Here is an 18,531-nt window from a genome sequence, read left to right as displayed (position 1 = left end):
GTGAACCCAGGAGGCGGAGCTTGCAGTGAGCCGAGATTGCGCCACTGCACTCCAGCCTGGGCGACGAGACTCCACCTCAAAAAAAAAAAAAAAAGAAAAAATATTTTAGAACTGCTTTACTGAGGCATAGTTTATATACCACAAAACCCACAAATTATAAGCATCCAATTTAATGATAGTTAATGATTTTCAGTAAATGTATATAGTACAACCATTACCACAATTCAGTTTTAGAAACAAGTTCAATTTGAAAAAAATAGTGCTTTGAAAAGGTATCACTGCTTGCCCATTATAGCACTATAGGGTTTATTCTTACTGATAATCTGCCTAGAGGAGGCTCCACAAAACACTGGGTAAGGGCAGCCATGCTTTGAAGGACTTCCTCTTTCCCCGGCTTCTGAGAGATTATGTGCTGGGATTCAGGAGTGAGCTCAGAGCTCACTACCCCACGCTCAGGGTCAGGGAGGGGCCCTTGGTGTGGACGTGGAAATCCCTGCCATGTCCACAGCCTCCATGCTCACCACCTGGAAAGTTACAGAGAGCTCCTGGTTACACCTCTGGTTTCTAGAGCCAGTAGAGCAAGCCTGTGTGCAGCCCCTCCACCCTGCCTCCTACACCCACCTCTCCTAGGAAAGCCTGGAGGAAATTGGGCAACGTCTTGGTATTCCATTCTGGTTGCCAAGTCCCCTTATTGTTTTTACATTTCTAAGAGACTGTCAGTACAACTTCCCCCGTGACTGCCACGTGACAGGCTGTGCTGTCCTTTATCTCAGGGCACCAAATGACGTACTTCATTCCAGGTCTTTCTGTTTCACTGTGAGTCAGGTGGAAAACAGAAAGGTGGCCCTATTTTAAGGCAAATGTTAAAACAAAGACAATGCTGTGCTTTGCTGGTATTTGTTAGTAGCAGACACAGTTAAAGAATGGCTATGGGCAAATATTTGGGTGAGTATAGAATCTGCTTAAATACTATGGATTTACTGTATAGGGTGTCAAAGTAACAGGTGTAGAGTTAGAGTATATTAAAGGGGCTCTCAACAAAAAATATGCCTTTATATGCATGCTGTTTTGTCTTTTGAGAATTATCTTTCCTCTTCTTTCCATCTCATAGTTCCCTCCAAACATTTGACCACTCCTTTTGCCATGTCACTGCTTCCTATGGAACTCAGTCTGGTGGATTAAGTGTTTCTGTTAATGTCTGTCTCCCTTTCACACTGTGAGTTTTGTACAAAAGGGACCATGCCTGTTCACCTCTGTAACCCTAGTGTATATCATGGTGTCTGGCAATAGATGATCTGCACTCCATTGACTGGAAAGAGGCTGTGAAAACAAAGAGGGGTGCACATTCAGAGCAAATATTTCCTGCTTTGGCTGTGCTAATTTGCTGTACTTTACACAGCCAGGGAATGATGTGTGATCATTTGTTGAATTAAGAAATTGTTTTGGACTCAAGAAGCACCAAATGCAAACTGCAATGTCAGATTGTGAGAGAAAGGGCAGGAGGCTTTGGGGAAAGGGCTTTCCCAAAGTGCTTGCCCATGGGGAGGTGAGGGAAATTCAGGCCCCTAGCTACAGAGAATGAATTCACTAAGTCCACCGCCATGCTTTGTGAGAACCAGGTAGCCACTCCTCCTTACATACATCCCGAGTCAGATCTATAGCCATGACAAGAAATACAAAGGTGTGCTTTCTATTTGTGGTTTACGGAATTGCATTCAGGATTTGAATTTTATCTACCATGTCCACTGTTCTGTCTCCAAGACTTATCACAGTACCTGGCACACAGAACGCAGTAAATATTTGTGATGCAAATGAATACTTCATAGTCCAGCTGGCTTCTTTCCCATTTTTTTTTAAATTGTGCACTAAAACCACAGTGTCCTGGAATAAATTTTCTATTGAACATCTCACTTGACTGGGAAGTAATCTGTGAATGTGATTAATAAACGGATAGCAAATCCATGGAAACCAAGGCTTGGGGGTTCCATCATTTAGAAAACAAAAGCAGTCAAGACTAAAAATCTCAGACATCGTAAAGTGCTTATTCATCTTCTGGGTGACCCCAGAAATAGCAGAGGACTCCAGGGGCCAGTGGGCCATCCAGGAAGAAGCTTTGGTGAAGGGGAGGGCACTAATGTTTCTTTGGCACTTGCTCTGAATCAGGTATTGGGCCAAATGCTTCCACCTTTCATTTTGGTACTCACAACAAACCCTGCCAGATGGTTACGGTGATCATGACTTTCCAAATGAGGAGGGGAGATCAGAGAGACTATCTATCACACCCAAAATTGCCCAGCTAGAAAGTAGCCACACCAGAACTTGAACACTAGCCTATCTAATTCTAAAAACTCAACTTTTTCCAGCCCAATATGTTCCTCTGGATTTTAAGTCCCAGCAGGGCAGAAACAAGGCTCTGGGCAGTTATCTCTGTAGCCTGCTCTCCCCAGCATGGGCCAGAAGCAGCATCAAAACATGCCTTCTGAGCTGCATTTTGGATCATGAGCATTGGGACTTCTTTCCCCAGTAAGTGGTCTGACTGAATCCTGGCCACTGCCTCCACAGGCACACACCTACAGAGTGCTGGCCCTGGAGGAAGTTCTCAGACAGCACTGATTCCACTGGTGGGGCACAGGTCCCAGTGCAGAGGAGGGGTTCATTCTTAGGCACATCACTTCTTCTCTCTGGACCTCAGTTCCTCATCTAAATTGAGAAAATTTGCCAGATTGTTTCTTGGCATTGTCAAAGTTTCTATGATGGCGCGAATACTCTATTTCTGCACATTGCAGTACATTCACCACTAGCCACATATGCCTACTGAGTACTTGAAATGGGGTATGACTTAAGAACTGAATTTTTTATATCATTTTAATTAATTTAGATTTACATTTAAATAGTCACATGTGGCTATTGGCTCCATGATTGGGCGGTGAAATGAGGAAGCTTCAGCTTTAAGAAGTGGAAAAAGCAGCAGCATAAGATCAGAATTATAGCTCACTCAAATGTGGGTTCAAATCCCAATAGGCTATGGGGCCAAGAACAATGTATTTACTCTCTTCAAGTCTCAGTTTCTTCTTCTATAAAATGGAACTAATAATGGCTTCCACATGAATTTGCTGGGAAAATTAAATGAGATAAAGCACTTAGCACACTGTCATCACATAATAAGGGCTCCTAGAGGAAGGCTATTAGAAAAAGTTCATAAAACAGCAGAGACATGGGGGTGTTTCTTTCCCTGATTAACCCATTATTACACTCACCAACATGTCACATCTAAAATTGAATGGAAGGAAAGAAAGGTTTAAAATCCACTGGGTGGGGCACTGGAGGGGGAGGTGAGGAGTGATGGAGACAAGGCAGTTCTGCCGACTTGACGCTTTTCCCAGGGCTGTTCCTGTATGTGTTGTTTGACTGATTGGGTCAAATTACACAAGATCTAGCTAGATATTCAGATTCCCTCCAATGCATCTGTGTTGTGTAATCCTCCCAGCCTTGTAAAGGAACAGATCTGATTGACCGGTGACTGTACAGGAGGCATCTTCACTGAGATTCACAATGCACTAAAAACAAGAGAAGAGACCCTGGTATTCTATGACAAATGTGCAGACAGTCTAAAACATCAGGACAACATTTGCTACACGATTTAGCTGGTATTTCTGAGATGGAATAATTAAACCGAGATTTAGACCAAAAGAGGAAGCAGTCGATGAGGAAGTCAGTCCGTAGCTTCCTTTGCCCCGAAATATGCCAATTCTGAATATTTCACATCAGCTTCCTCTTAATAAATAGCTTCCTACTTATCCATCCCTTGAAAGTATCACGAGAATTGCCTGGATATATATATTTTTCAATACCAATGCCCAGGCCACATTACCTTCAATTAAATCAGAAAAGGTGATAGGTGAGTGTGACACTCAGGCATCAGGCATCGGTATTTTTTAAAGCCCCCTCACCCCCAGGTGTTTCTGACGTGCAGCTAAGTTTAAGACCAAGTGTTAGAGATCAGGGTAGAAACTCAGGAGTTAACTGCACGGTGAGCCCTGATCTGTATCATACACTCAAGGTCTAATCAGAACATGCTGATGTTTCACTTAGCATACATTGCTTATTGCAACTAGAATATTTCTCAACCAACATCCGTCTTAATAAAGTCTAATTTGGGCCAGTTCTACACTGTTAGTGTTGACAGGGAAATTCCCCATCGCACTGGCGATGGGAGGGGGTGGTGCTTTAAAATCAAGCCTTGAAGAAATATCCGGCTTCCAGAGCCCAAAATGCTCAACAGAGGAGCTGCTTCAACAACTTCTGCATACTGCCACCTGGTGGGGCCTGGGCCCAACTTCATCACAGCTCTTCATCCTTGGGCACCTACCTGCCTCCCCAAACAGATGTAATTTAGGAAAATGTCATGCATTTTCAATCCAATTTACTGGTGCCTTCCACATTCATCAGACTTCCTTCTCCTTTTTCCTCCCATCTGGTTAATATAATTATTCCTTTTACGTGGCAAAGCCATTTTATGTAATAGCTTTGTTTGTTACTATGGTTACAAGTTTAGTAGCCCTTTGGAATATAAATCTATCATCCCTGAAAGTAGCTTTCTATTTGTCAAGGTGCAGCCCTTAGGTGCATCAAAAAGCAGAGTAATGGCGTTAGTTTTCTGTCATAAGGAAAGTGGCCTTTCTTGGTCTTATTTTTGAAAGTTCTACGAGCCTAGCCTAGGCACTCCTGCGAAATTGCTGGGTGCTGTCCCACTTTTTCCCTCTGGAATTTTCCTAACTGATGAGGCACCCACAAGCAGCTCTATCTGGGAGAAAGTAGGGAAACGTCGGCCGAGGGGCAGCTGTGTTTGCTGGGCCAGAGCCCTCACATTGCATAACTGGTGTTTTTCCTGGTCAGTTTACTCTTGGCTGATTTATTTACCAGTTAAAGGCAAGGGCTGAGAATATAATCTCCCAGGAGTTAAGTTTCTTTGAGTGTAATCCCTTTCTCTCATGCATCTGAAGCATCGGCCCTTATTTCCTGATGGAAGTGGAGTTATAATCTCCCTTCGAAAAGTGGTAAGAGTTCAGTGCTGGGTTCAATCTGCCACCCTCAAGTGACAAAGCATGACAGCGTCTCTGCTATAGCGCTTCACACCCAACTGAATTAGACCCAGCCCTCTGAGCACAAAAGTGGGATGGCCTGTGAAGCTGGGCTTTCTTCCCACTCTCAGCCAGTAACAGCGAACCTTGGAGAGTTTATAGCACGCGTCCATGTACGTAACCTCATCTAATCCTTGTGACAACCCTAGGAGGTATGCATTGCCATCAAGCTGGCATCACTCCCATTTTATAGAGAAGGAATTTGAGGCTCAGAAGGATTAAGCACCGTTCCAAAGTCATGTAACTAGTGTGTGGGACTTAACATCCTTGGAAAGTCCTGGCTGCTAACTTAACAGAGCCTCACTTTCTAGATTCAAGGAACCAAGAGAAAAGAAAGAGCAGGCAGTATCCATGCCTTCACTAAAGCCTTGATTAAACCAAACTGAACAAACATCAACCATCTTCCTCCCTTTTCAGGAGAAAGTTATTGGTTTGGTAGCCCATTGGTGAATTTCCAGTGGCTACTAATTAACTAACCATGTCATTCACATTTATTATCACAGAGCAGGTATGTATTTATTTACACTACTCACACGGCAGGATAATTTGCAGTTATATAATTTCATGGTAATTATGATTGGAATTGTCATGTAGAAACTGGGCACTTTGGAGGTGCATGATTACCAACAACTAGCTACCTTGGAATTACCCATTAATGACATGATTAGTTGTGGCTTTGTAAGAAAATGTTGTTATGAAAGAACTTTATCTTTTCATTCCCAACTGACAGAAAAGCAGGAACCTTGGAGATATCAGAAATATATTTTTTTCCCTTCTTCTGGCGGGTGAAGAATGCAGTTGTGCAGGTTTGTCCTGTTTCTGGGCATGTCTGGGGTGCCTTGGTGACAGGGAGGGAGCAGAAAGAGATGTGTGAGCTTGAGCAAAGGGTGCAGGCCCTGAGTTGTACCAGGCTAGTCTTCAGGTCTGTTGAGCCAGGGTACAGCCAGGAATTACCAACTTGTTAGGCGGGGAGTAAGGAAGCTCAGAAAGCCTGTGCTTGGGCTAAGGGGTTCAAAACCCAGGAGGCTGAATGACTGCCTGTCCTCTGCTCTGTGGGGACCAACAGAATATAAGGAAGGCAGAAGCAGAGGAGATGGTAGGTTCCATCTACTTATGATGCTATGAAAAGACATGCGGCTTATATAATATGCACTAAGCATGAACCACCCTGCCCCCAAAGACAAACTGGTCTCCAGGCTGTATTTCTTGGCAACACTAAGAGCAAGACATCAGTTTGAAAAGAGTCCCATTGGAACACCATGCATTCTGCTAAGATTGAAGTAAGAAAAAACATCAAGTTTATGATGAACATTGGGTGGAAGAATAGTAAAATCACTGACAACTTCTGAAAAGTTTATGAAGGCAATGTCCCAAGGAAATCATAAGTTTACAAATGAGTAACTTATTTTAAGAAGGGACAAGACTGTATTTCTTCCTCGGCTTTTCCTTCACATCGCCTTGAGTTGACTCTCCTCCTCTGAGGTTGCTCTTGCTGTTGATTCTCACTGGATATCACTGGGCATGGGGAGGAGAAATTCACACAACGGGGTGCCTGGCATATGGAGAACAAGAGAATCTTTAGCTCTTAGAACTGCAGGAGACCCCTCGTTTAATAGAGGAGAAGCCCAGGGCCCAGAAGGGGTGAAGGAAGGTATAGTCCAATGTCACAAAGCAGACAAATGGCAGAGCCAGGCCTGGAGCCCACACAGGCCACCTCCGAGTGATTTTCCATAACGCAATTTCTTCATGAGGGAGGAGTTGTTGATGCTTCAAAATTGAGACTAGGCTAATATAGATAATATGTATATAGGGAGTGCCTCTGCATCCATTATAGAAGCTACTCTGTGATTTTTAATACATATTTTTTTACCTGAGTATGGCACCTATACAAAGACTCCTGTATCAAATTCCTTTCACTGGTCAAGAGCAGGCAGACATTTGCAACTCCTGACCTGCAATGCCCCCCTACTAGTAGATAATGAGAAATCTGAAGTCCACAACGACTCCCTTTTCCTCTAGCTGCTAGGAAGCTGAAAATCCATCTTTTCTTTAGGCAGGAGTTTTCATTACGGTTTTCTTTTCCTCTCTTTTGCTTGATACCTGCTTTTGTTTTATATATTGTTTTGATCTTTTTGTATCTGTGTTTTTAGTATAAAATTTCTGGATGCAGGTCAGTAATAAATAAACAAATAATAATCTTCATGCTTGGTGTTCAACCATGCAGGAAATAAAATCTTATAGAATGTACAGAAGAGCCAGGAAGGATCACACACTCTCCTGTGCTAACTACACATAAAGGAGAAGGGGAAGAAGGCTCAGTTTTAGTGGAAAGGAATAGGACACAGAAGAGGCCTCTTACTTTATCAACGCCACCACAGCTTCAGCAGCGCTATCTCACCCCACTAACCAAACATCCAAAGGACCTGGAGGCAGAAAAGAAAGATTCTGGAGACCCTGGAACTAAGTGTGCATCCATCTATGTATCTATCTGTATATCTAAGTATCCATGTTTCTATCTATGAATCAATCATTTTATCTTCCACCTCTATCATCTAAGTTAACCTTTCTCCAATATTTCTCTAAGGCTAATCTCATCATCTTTGTCTTAAAGAAGGAGAGACTCAGAATTAAGTAATAGTTTCAACATCAAAGAATAGGTAGATATGGGTTTTGAACCTATGCCCATTTGTATCTGAAGCCCATATTTTTTTCTGTCGTATCACCCACATCCTCAGACAATCGCTGTCACCTGGAACTGTCAGTAGGCCACCTATTTTAGGTCTCTCTTAGGCCTAAAGTCACCAAGCTTTATCAGTACTCAAACTGGGTGCTAGGAACAACAGGTTGGGCACTGCAGGTGTGACAGATGTGGGTGACCACTTACCCCAGGGAGAAGCCTACATACATGGGTTCATAGTTAACAGTGAGCTATTACAATAGATATTGTTCATCCTCAAAGATGAAACTGTGATGAGACCATTGCTATAATGCTGACAAACCTTCAGGTACACCAAATGTCAAGATGAATTTTATTGAAATTTTCGTAACATTTTTCCTTTTGCTGATGGTTTAAACAAGTATGTTCATGCTTCTCTCTGTGAGATGATTTTTGGTGCCCTGAAATGACATGCTACTGTGTGAAACTACAGATGCAGGACACTTCAGTGGAGTTCTTTTCTTGCATTAAACTTACTTCAGTGAAGATTTATGAAGCCTTGAATGTCTGGATTAGGCCTTGGGGCTCATGATCAACCCTGGGCCAGAATATCAAGGCCCAAAGTGCAATCTTGGTTCTACCTCATAGCCTTCCAAGACCCTGTGTTATTCTCCAGTCTTATAGAACTAATCACATAAAGTGGTTAATTTCTTAACCTACTTGTAGAGAAAAATGGGTGATAGAAAGAAAACTGGAGCTCCTGGTTCACATATGCCTACCCCATGCCCCCTGCAATTCCACTTCTAGGATAAATCCAACAGAAATCCATACATATATCCACCTGAGGACATGTGTAAGAATATTCACAGAGCCACTATTCATAAAAACACCAAAGTAGAAATACCACTAATTCCATCCATAACAGAGTGGATCAATCATGGCATATTTCTACCGTGGAATACTACACAGCAACGAAAAGGAAAGACCCATTATAGGCATCAACACGGACAAATTCTACACACAGAACATTAGGCAGAAGAAGCCATCCATAAAAGAGTACATACCACAAGATTCAATTTAAATAAAGTTCAAAATATATGCAATAAGGTGCTAGAAGTCAAGACAGTGGTTACCTCTGAGGAAGGGTAGTGACTGGCAAGGTCCCGAGGTGGTTTTGGAGATGCTGATCCTATTCCATTTCGTCATGTGGGTATAGGTGATGTGTTCACCTACAAATTCATTGAGCTGCACAAATATGATCTGTACACATTTCTTTGTATGTGTTATGCTCCAATACAATTAAAGAAAAAACAGGGTTCAATTCCCATCTCTGCTACTCACCATGTGGCTTTTGGAATTCACTTTACCTTTACGCTACATCTTCCTCATCTGAGAAACCAGCATAATACAATTCACTAACAGAGCTGTTGTGAGGATCTAAGAAGAAGCTGCACATACAACACCTAGCCCTGAACCTCACACATGGCAGGTACTCAATATATGGTCATTCATTATTAAAATTTTTAAAATTTGATGGACAATACTGAATATATACAAAACTAAAGAGAACAGTGTAACAGACCCCCATGAACCCCATCACCCAGCTTCAATAATTATCAGCCTATGGCCAATTTTGTTTCATCTGTATGTTTCCCCAACCATTAAAAAATGTATACATAGTCTACAGATGGTATGCTTTTTTTGCATATATACATCAGTTTGTATCTCTAAGAAATAACTCTTTGAGAAAACATAATGAAAAAGATCAATGGTTGCTGGGGCTTGGGGGAGGGAGGGATGAACAGGCAGAGCACAGAGGATTTTGAGGGCAGTTAAACTATTCTGTATAATACTACCATGGTAGCTGCATGTATTTATAAACTTGTCCAAACCTGTAGAAGGCACAACACCAAGAGTGAACCCTAATACAAACTATGGAATTTGGTGATAATGATGTAGGTTCATTGATTATAACCAATGTGCCACTGTGGTGGGGGATATTGATGGTGGGAGAGTCGGGGGAAGGGGTATGTGGAAGCTCTTTGTACTTTCTGTTCAATCTTTCTGTGATCCTAAAATGGCTCTAAAAATAAAGTCTATTTAAGAAAATACTCACATCCATGATCATTAAAGACTACTACTACTATCCTACTTCTTACTCAGTTTTCCTAACTCATAAATATATTTTTACAACTGTTTTGCTCAAATCAAGATCCAAACAAGGTATGCTTAGTATGCATTTCTTCATTCTCAATTAATTCAACGTCTTAACAATTCACAAAGGCAATAGATAGGAAAGCTGTTTATGACTTTGGTCATAAACAGCACAGAATACTTTGTGGAGAGAAAAAAGGGTAGTCATGAAGCCTCCTAAAAACATCCAGAGTTTCCGTCTGTAACACTCTTCTGAATTCTTTAGAACCATGGATGGTTGCTGTCACCGTCAAAGCTACATCTCATACCACAAAGGAAAGACCCTTTAACACAAACAAGACTGAATACAAATGGCAGAGCAGATCCTATTGTCACACATATATGCAGAAGAAATTCTGTAAGGGGTATTTCTGGGAAGACAGACAAGGTGTGATATCTGGTGTCACTGTTTGTATGAAATAAACGTTTTAAGATCCTCAAATAAACATACCGCCCAAATTAAGGTGAAAGTAAAGCAGACAGGACCCACTTTTTGCACTTTGTATCTTTTCTCTCTGCTCTTTCAGCATTGCCCAAAGAACCTGTCGTTTTCATCTTGCACACTGGATGCCGTCCTCTGAAGTCTGAACAAAGGCTGGATCACATGCCTAAGCAGTATTTTACCTTGTGCTGATTCCTTAAAAAAACAGATCGTCTCCTGGATTGCATGCATCTAAAAGTTCTTACCGCGTTTTATTAAATAACCAGCTAATGTTTCTGCTTCCTCTAAGGAGATCATGAGTCCCCTGCTCCCGAACAAAGGGCCTTCATTTTATTCATCTGTATATTCCACATCCCAGCACAGCACTTGGCATATAGTGGGCCCTCGAACAAACGTATATGGGATAAATGAACAGACGAGAGTGAAAAGAGACTGGTGAGGAAAGCACTGGACAGGGAGCTGCAGGCCTGCGGGCATCTCGGCCCTTGACATTCAGAGTGACTTGAGTCAAGGCACCAACTTCCATGGGCTTCCAGTGATTTCTAGGGTCTCTCCCAAGACTTTTAGAAAAAGTACATAATCCTAAAATGTGTTTACTTAGTGCTTTGCTGTGTTAATCCACCTAGTGACTTATATCTAAAGACTAATCGCTAAGCAAATTACTGATGCCTTTCTGAACGCTCCACAGCAACAAAACTTTGTTTTTCCAGTTGTCCCAAACCTTCTGTGTCAATTGTGTTCCCACTACAGATCACAGTGGCAACAACCCCACCCAGAAGAGCCAGGAAAAAACCCTCCCCTCTAATTCACCACAGGGCTTGCCATGTGCTAGATGTGGTTCTGTTAAGTTGTGCTGGAAGCTGCAGTGGGCAGGGGCTCAGACGCCTTCTCTTTGCCCCTTAGTCCATGTCTGGCCCTGCTGTGGGCAGAGCTATGATGACTGACCATGGTCATGTGTGAGCACGGGGCAGTGTGTTTCAAGGGGTGAGCACTGGCAGAGGTGGGTCCAGAGAGGGCCAGCCCGCTGAAAACTGCCCAAGTGGGTGAAACTCACCTTGGCACTTGCTCTCCTCTCTCCTGCCCTCTATCCCATACCCCAAGTGTAGCATTCCATTCCAGAAAAGAACTCTTGATTTTTAGCTTGTTGACAACTTATCTCCCGAAGGTGTTAGCTGACGACTTTTCTGAGGCTGAAGACGTGACCAATATAGGTGCTGGGAGAATGGAAGGAAGGGGTTGAGTTACATTTATTCAGTACTTTTTCACTCATTTAAAATTAAGCACACAACTGAGAGAAGTACTCTTCTACTTTTTTTTTTTTTTTTTGAGACGAAGTCTTGCTCTGTCGCCCGGGCTGGAGTGCCATGGCCGGATCTCAGCTCACTGCAAGCTCCGCCTCCCGGGTTCACGCCATTCTCCTGCCTCAGCCTCCCGAGTAGCTGGGACTATAGGCGCCCGCCACCTCGCCCGGCTAGTTTTTTGTATTTTTTAGTAGAAACAGGGTTTCACTGTGTTAGCCAGGATGGTCTCGATCTCCTGACCTCGTGATCCGCCCGTCTCGGCCTCCCAAAGTGCTGGGATTACAGGCTTGAGCCACCGCGCCTGGCCTCTTCTACTTTTAAGAAATGTTCTTATTGTATCACTGCTGCTAATATATGCTTATAGTCTAAAAATATAAAAACACAGACTTGAAAAAAGAAGAAAACTAAAGTTATACACACTATAGTTCTTTAAAATTATAGAGCCTTCTAGATTTCTTCATATATTTACAAGTGAATATATCCGATTTAATGGAATTCTACTGTATCTGTAATGGAATAGAAATTCTTGTCCTTCGATAAGTCACTGGCCCTTTCCGACCTCAGGTTCCTCATTAATCAGTAAAGCATGAATACACAGGAAAATTAAGTTGTGAAGCACTAAACCACAGGGCGATGCATGGAGGCCGCCAGGCCATGTGGTGGAAATACTGTGAATTATAACAACCACAGAGATATGAGGAGTGATTACTGATAGGACACATTGCCATTTTCAAGGATTTAAAGGTAATCTGGCTGGGCACAGTGGCTCACGCCTGTAATCTCAGCACTTTGGGCGGCCGAGGTGGGTGGATCCCTTGAGGTCAGGAGTTCGAGACCAGCCTGGCCAACATGGTGAAACCCCATCTCTACTAAAAATACAAAAATTAGCTGGGCGCGGTGGCACACACCTGTAATCCCAGCTACTCGGGAGGCTGAAGCAAGAGAATCCCTTGAACCCGGGAGGCAGAGGCTGCAGTGAGCTGAGATTGGGCCACTGCATTCCAGCCTGGGCGAAAGAGCAAGTCTCTGTCTCAAAAATAAATAAATTAAATTAAATTAAATTAAGGTACTCTAACAATTGAGGAAGCGCCTCCCTATCACATCCTGACAGGTGGACCCTTGCTGCAGCTACAGGTGTAGACTGCTCTCTCAATGGCATCTTTTGAAAGTTGTCAGTTTCTCGGTGTTGGAACCTCTCCCAGCTCAGAGGTTGTCACCTTCAGACTATCTATCATCTCTAAATGGGATTGACTTTGAAGAGAACATTTGAAATGTTCCCATATTCAAACTGAAAGGAGACAGGCTGGACCAGTAAGATCAGCCAAGAGATGTTGAGTTACACACATTGTTTGGGGCCACAGAGCCTTGCTCTGTTTCTCCTCCACTTGTCTGATCCCACAGTACTAACAATACATCGTCTGTAGACCCAGTCATAAGGACTCTGGCCCCTGTGGACTGGCTGTCCTCAGAGGGGAGCCAGGAAATCCCCAGAGGGGCTGTCATGGAACTTTGGCCCGGCAGGCCGACAGCTCACTCAGAAATGCACTGCGCACCTGATAAAGTGAGTGATCATCAGACCGGCCATCGGCGGCTGAGCACTTTGCGTTTCTGGGCTTCCGTTTCCTCATTGGAAGCATGAGGGTGTGGAACCCAAGGAATGTCAGAATTCCTTCTTGTGCAAATGCCACGAACCTGTATATTTCTGTTCATTTTTGTGTTCTGTAGGTACCCAGGACAGTGCCTGTAACAATACAGGTACTTTGTAGTATCTGTTGAAGGAATGGGTGATGAATACATGGGTGGAAATTCTGTGCTTAGCATGAATGGAAACACAATGGTTGGGGGGAATTAAATTCTATCACATGGTGACCAAAAATGCTGAGGCCATATCTGGCCTGCATGGTCTGACATGACTGGAGGCATCCCTGAAGGTGGGAGGATAGAGTAGATTGAATGAGAACTGATCTTGAACACCTAGGATACAAGGCTGCTATATCAGGGGCCAGAAAACATTGCATGAGGGCCTGGAGATGGTAAAATTTATAACAGGTATACTATGGTTTTGGAGGCATCTCCATATCTGCATTTCTTATAAGCTTGTGCATACAGTGACATACAGCTATTTGAAAGCCAAATATCCCTCAATCCAGCGACATTTGGAGCAGAACCTGGAACATAACCTGGAAGGCACCTGCAGCAGAACCTGGAAGGCACCCTATCTGACCTGGCACCAACTGACACCTGGCTGTCTACAGCTTTCCATAAGCCCTTGCCAAAGTCTCACACTCCCCAACAGGCCCATGGACTCAGCAGTACTTGGAGACCCAGTCACTGGGTAGATTACAGAGTTATCCCAGCCTCCATCTTGCCCAACCCCAACCTTGGGTGCATTGACTTCCCAGTGAAACAGAACATTAAATGACATTTTAAGTACAGTGGTACATCTTCTCAGAGATGGTATTTGGCTATAATATGCTACAAATTTTAAAATGTGCATATACTTTGCCTCTGCACTTTCATTTCTAGGAGATCATTTGAGAAATGCACAAATATATATGCACATGGATGCTCCTTAGTCTGGTTTATAAGAGAAAAGTTGGGAACAAACTAAATGTCTGTTACTACGTATCAGCTGAATACATTATGATCTACTGATGAATGAAATATCCTGCATCATAAACATGATGCATAAAAATATCACAAAAGATGTCCACAAGCTACTATATCATTGACTAAATAAAACTGTCTATATGATGTAATCCATATATGTAAGTACATGCAGATAGACTATACAGAGAGAGATGACTGGAAGGATCCTTATGGAAGTTTTAACTTACTACCTGGCTCTTGAGATTTGGGGTAAATTTTCCTCTGTACTTCCTATTTTTCTTTACAGTTGGAACATTTCATGATAAGTGTGTTGTTAATATCAGGAAAAAATTATTATCATTTTGAAATAAAAAATAATTTTATTGGAAGCCTTGGAAGGGGAAAAAGAGTGGAGATCTCTCCAAACAGTTGAAATGAACTTTTAAGTGGTGTGCACTAGTCACACACATCCTTCCCAACCCACTGACCAGACAGGAAGTGCTCAACACGTGTGAACCAGTTCCCTGCTAGCTGCCAGGTAACCAGTACCTGAAGCAACATGGGGATTCTACAGAGTGAGAGTCATAAGGAAGCTCTATCCTACACGATTTGGAATGGAGGCAAAGGTTGTGTCCTATTACCATCTGTAATGTTCACTGCCCAGGACCCATCCACATACTCGGCAGTCAGCAGCTGATGAACATTCCAACCATTATTAAATAACGCTTCTCTCGATTTCAGATATAGTCTTTACAGCTTCCTCTTCCTTCCTACTTCTAACTACAGGGGAACATAAAAACCTGAAAACCGTCTGAGTGTGGTGGCTCACACCTGTAGTCCCGGCACTTTGGGAGGTAGAGGTGGGTGGATCACTTGAGGTCAGGAGTTCAAGTCCAGCCTAGCCAACATGGTGAAACCCCATCTCTACTAAAAATACAAAAATTAGCCAAGTGTGGTGGTGCACACCTGTAATCCCAGTTACTGGGAAGGTTGAGGCATGAGAATCGCTTGAACCTGAGAGGTGGAGGTTGCAGTGAGCCACGATCACACCACTGCACTCCAGCCTCAGTGACAGAGCATGACTCTGTCTCAAAACAAACAAACAACAAACAAACAAACAAAAAAACACTGAAAAACCTAACCCCTGCAGAATGCAAGAGTCAGATTTTGAGACCATTCAGTCCGATGTTCTCATTTTATAGAGCAGGATACTCATTCTGGAGAAAATAATTCAAGTTGGCTATTGACAGAGTCTGGATTGGAACCACAGTCTTCCAGCTCAAAGCCCTGTGTTCCCTTCGCTTTCCTCACAGCCATGCCCTTGTTTGGGGCCGGCCCATGCTTTCTCTTGTTTGCACTACTGCAACAGTCATCAAGCAAGATTTTCCTCCCACCCTCCCATCTTCTCCATGCTAAGTCACATACCCTGGCACTAGAGAATCTCTCCAAACACTGAACTGCCCTGCCCATATATTTCCCCTGAATAAATCCCTTTAAATGTTCCTCATAGACTCCAGGACAAAATCCAGACTCCCCTGCATCTCATGTGAGCCTTTTGCACATATTCATGGACCACAGTGGCACCCTGAAGAAATAATCTTTCACACACGACAGCTGGAAATACTTCATGTTCCTTTGTCAAGTAAATGAGGGTTTCTTCCAAGGGACTATCCTGTAACTACTTAATTTAAGGATTAACTAAATCCGGAAGTGCTAATCAGCTCCTGAAAACACAAGCAACATTCTAGACAGGAAGCTCATGGAAGCCAACAATAAAAGCACTCACGCTCGGTATGCCTGCCTTCCCCTTGGAACCTAATACATGGTAGGACCTCAGTAAACACTACTTGCCAAATAAATAGACTAAGTAATAAGCAGAAGTGGAGAGGTTAAACTAATACAATGGGCAGTGGAAAGCTGTTTTTCATCTTCTTAGACCCCTTAGAACTGAAAAAGACTCTGAGTTTGTCCAATCCAACTCCCTCATTTCACAAGGAAGGCATCTGAAGCTCAGAGAGACCAAGTGACCACCCTGAAGTCCCACAGCACGTTCCTAGGAGAGTGAGGACTGAACCTGGAGCTTCTGACGGTTTCCACTGTGCCATACTGACTCTCCAGGCAAGTCTAAGGTAATGCTGGCAATAATGCACAGAGCTCTAGGCACAGGCTCCTCTGGAAGGTGCCAGACAGCACACAGGCTGGGGCACGAGGTGTACAGCTAATCATTCCCAGAGAGATTTACCTGAGCTTCCAAAAGGTTTTTTTCTTTTCTTTTCTTTTAATATTGAATTTTTTGGTGAAGAGTGTCTCAAGTCAGGAGCAGACACACTTGTGTGCCCCCCTCCCCCTCTTCCCTCCTTTATTCTTCTCTTCCAGCTGGGTTCATTGGAGGAGCATTGTACGGCGCCCCTGCTGGGTCTACAAGGCCCCTTTTCGGTTCAATTAATGAGCCATAAATAACCCAATGAAGGTGTCAACAAAGAGGGTAATTTATCATACCTTGTCAGGACGGTGAGCCTTGTGAGGCAAGCGCTCATTCACAGTCTGGTGCAACATGTTAAGATTTATTCCTGGCCAGGTCCTCCTCCTCCAGCCCTCCCTCCCCCCACCAAAATTTATCTTCCACAGGAATCCTCACAGGTGTGCTGCTTTGACAAATAAGCTATGAAGTCTGGTATTCATCACCGGCTGGTCTTTGTTGGGAGGAAGGCAGCGGGAAATAAATTTATTTTAGAGGGAAGGTACTTGTGATTCAAACACACTCAAGGGGAGCAAGGAGGTTATTTCCATCCTCCTGGTTCTGCAAAAGGAGAGAAGGAGATAATGCTAGGACAGCCACTTTCTTCAGTTTTTACTACCTGATGGAAGAACAGCCAGGACTTTACTGAGAAGGCGCCCTTAGCTGCCAGTCTGGAGGCTCCGGTCACATTCTCTTAAAAATGTTGGGTTGGGAAATCTTACAGTGGAGTAGAAAGTGCTACAAGACATCTGATATGCCCAGAATCGCCATACCAGGAGGTTTTCCTGCTTCACTCTTCAACTTCTGGCTTCCCTCGGAGTGCGGATCCTGAAATGTGAGTTTGCATAATAGCCATCTGGGAGTGCTTGCTAAAACACAGATTCCCAGGCCTCCTCTACAGACCCCAGAGATACCGACCTGGGAGGTCTAGGGAGGAGCCCAGGAATGCGTATTTTGACAAGCTCGCCTCCATTCTTGCCTTTAGATACATATGGTTTATGGAGCACATTCTGGACCAACACATGCTCCGGTGCATGCATTTGAACTTTCTGCAATGATGGAAATGTCCTCTATTTGTGTTGCTTAATACTGCGGCCACTGGTCTCTTGTGGCTACTGGGCCCTTGAAATGTGGCTAGTGTGAGAGACGAATGGAATTTCTTAATAGTATTTAATTTTAATTTATTCAAATGTATGTAGCCACATGGCTAGTGGCTACCATTTTAGATGGTAGAGCTCTAGCCCATCACTCTGCATTCTGCATTCTGCAGAGTAGATACAGACGAAAAAGCTCAACATAAGACCTGATATGCCAGTCTCCTTCTACTCCCCATTTTCCAGCTAAGAAATACTGCAAGTCCCTGGGGTGTGCCTTATTTAGTCATTTCTAAACAGGAAGAGGGAGGAGCATATCCTCCCACCTCCACTCCCAAGGTCTATACAAGCAGAGAGACAGAAAGATCCAATTTCTTAAGTGCCTTCCATGTGGGACGGTGGGTGTCATCTTTGAGAATTACATATGGTCTCCCAATACAGGAAGGGAAGACAAATACACAAGTGATGCAACATCAGGTGACCCACTACGAAGCTGTAAAGAAAACTCCTACAGATGCAAAGTGCCAGGAGTCCTCAGCCTCCCCTAGCAGATGTGAACACTTCCAGATACCAGCCATTCCCTCCCCACTTTGGAATTAATGCGACAGCCTCGTAGTTCATTGTGCCCGGTTCACTGAAGGAAGTTAGACTTCTGAATTCCTTCCTTGAAGTGTCCAAGGTAGGTTTCCCACTGTCTGCCCTGTGGAGATGGGACCCACCTCTGTGGTTACACTTTGTATGTGGTGACTGTCACCACCTACTCATCTGCTCACCTGTAGACTGTGAGGTCCATGAGGACAGATTCCCAATCATTTATCTCTGAGCCCAGAGACCGACCCTGGTGGGGCAAAACCAGTATGACCTCACATCTGCCTA

This window comes from Colobus angolensis, unplaced genomic scaffold (assembly GCF_000951035.1).
Source record: "Colobus angolensis palliatus isolate OR3802 unplaced genomic scaffold, Cang.pa_1.0 Scaffold19, whole genome shotgun sequence".
NCBI classification, from domain to species: domain Eukaryota; kingdom Metazoa; phylum Chordata; class Mammalia; order Primates; family Cercopithecidae; genus Colobus; species Colobus angolensis.
This window is presented reverse-complemented; position numbering follows the sequence as displayed.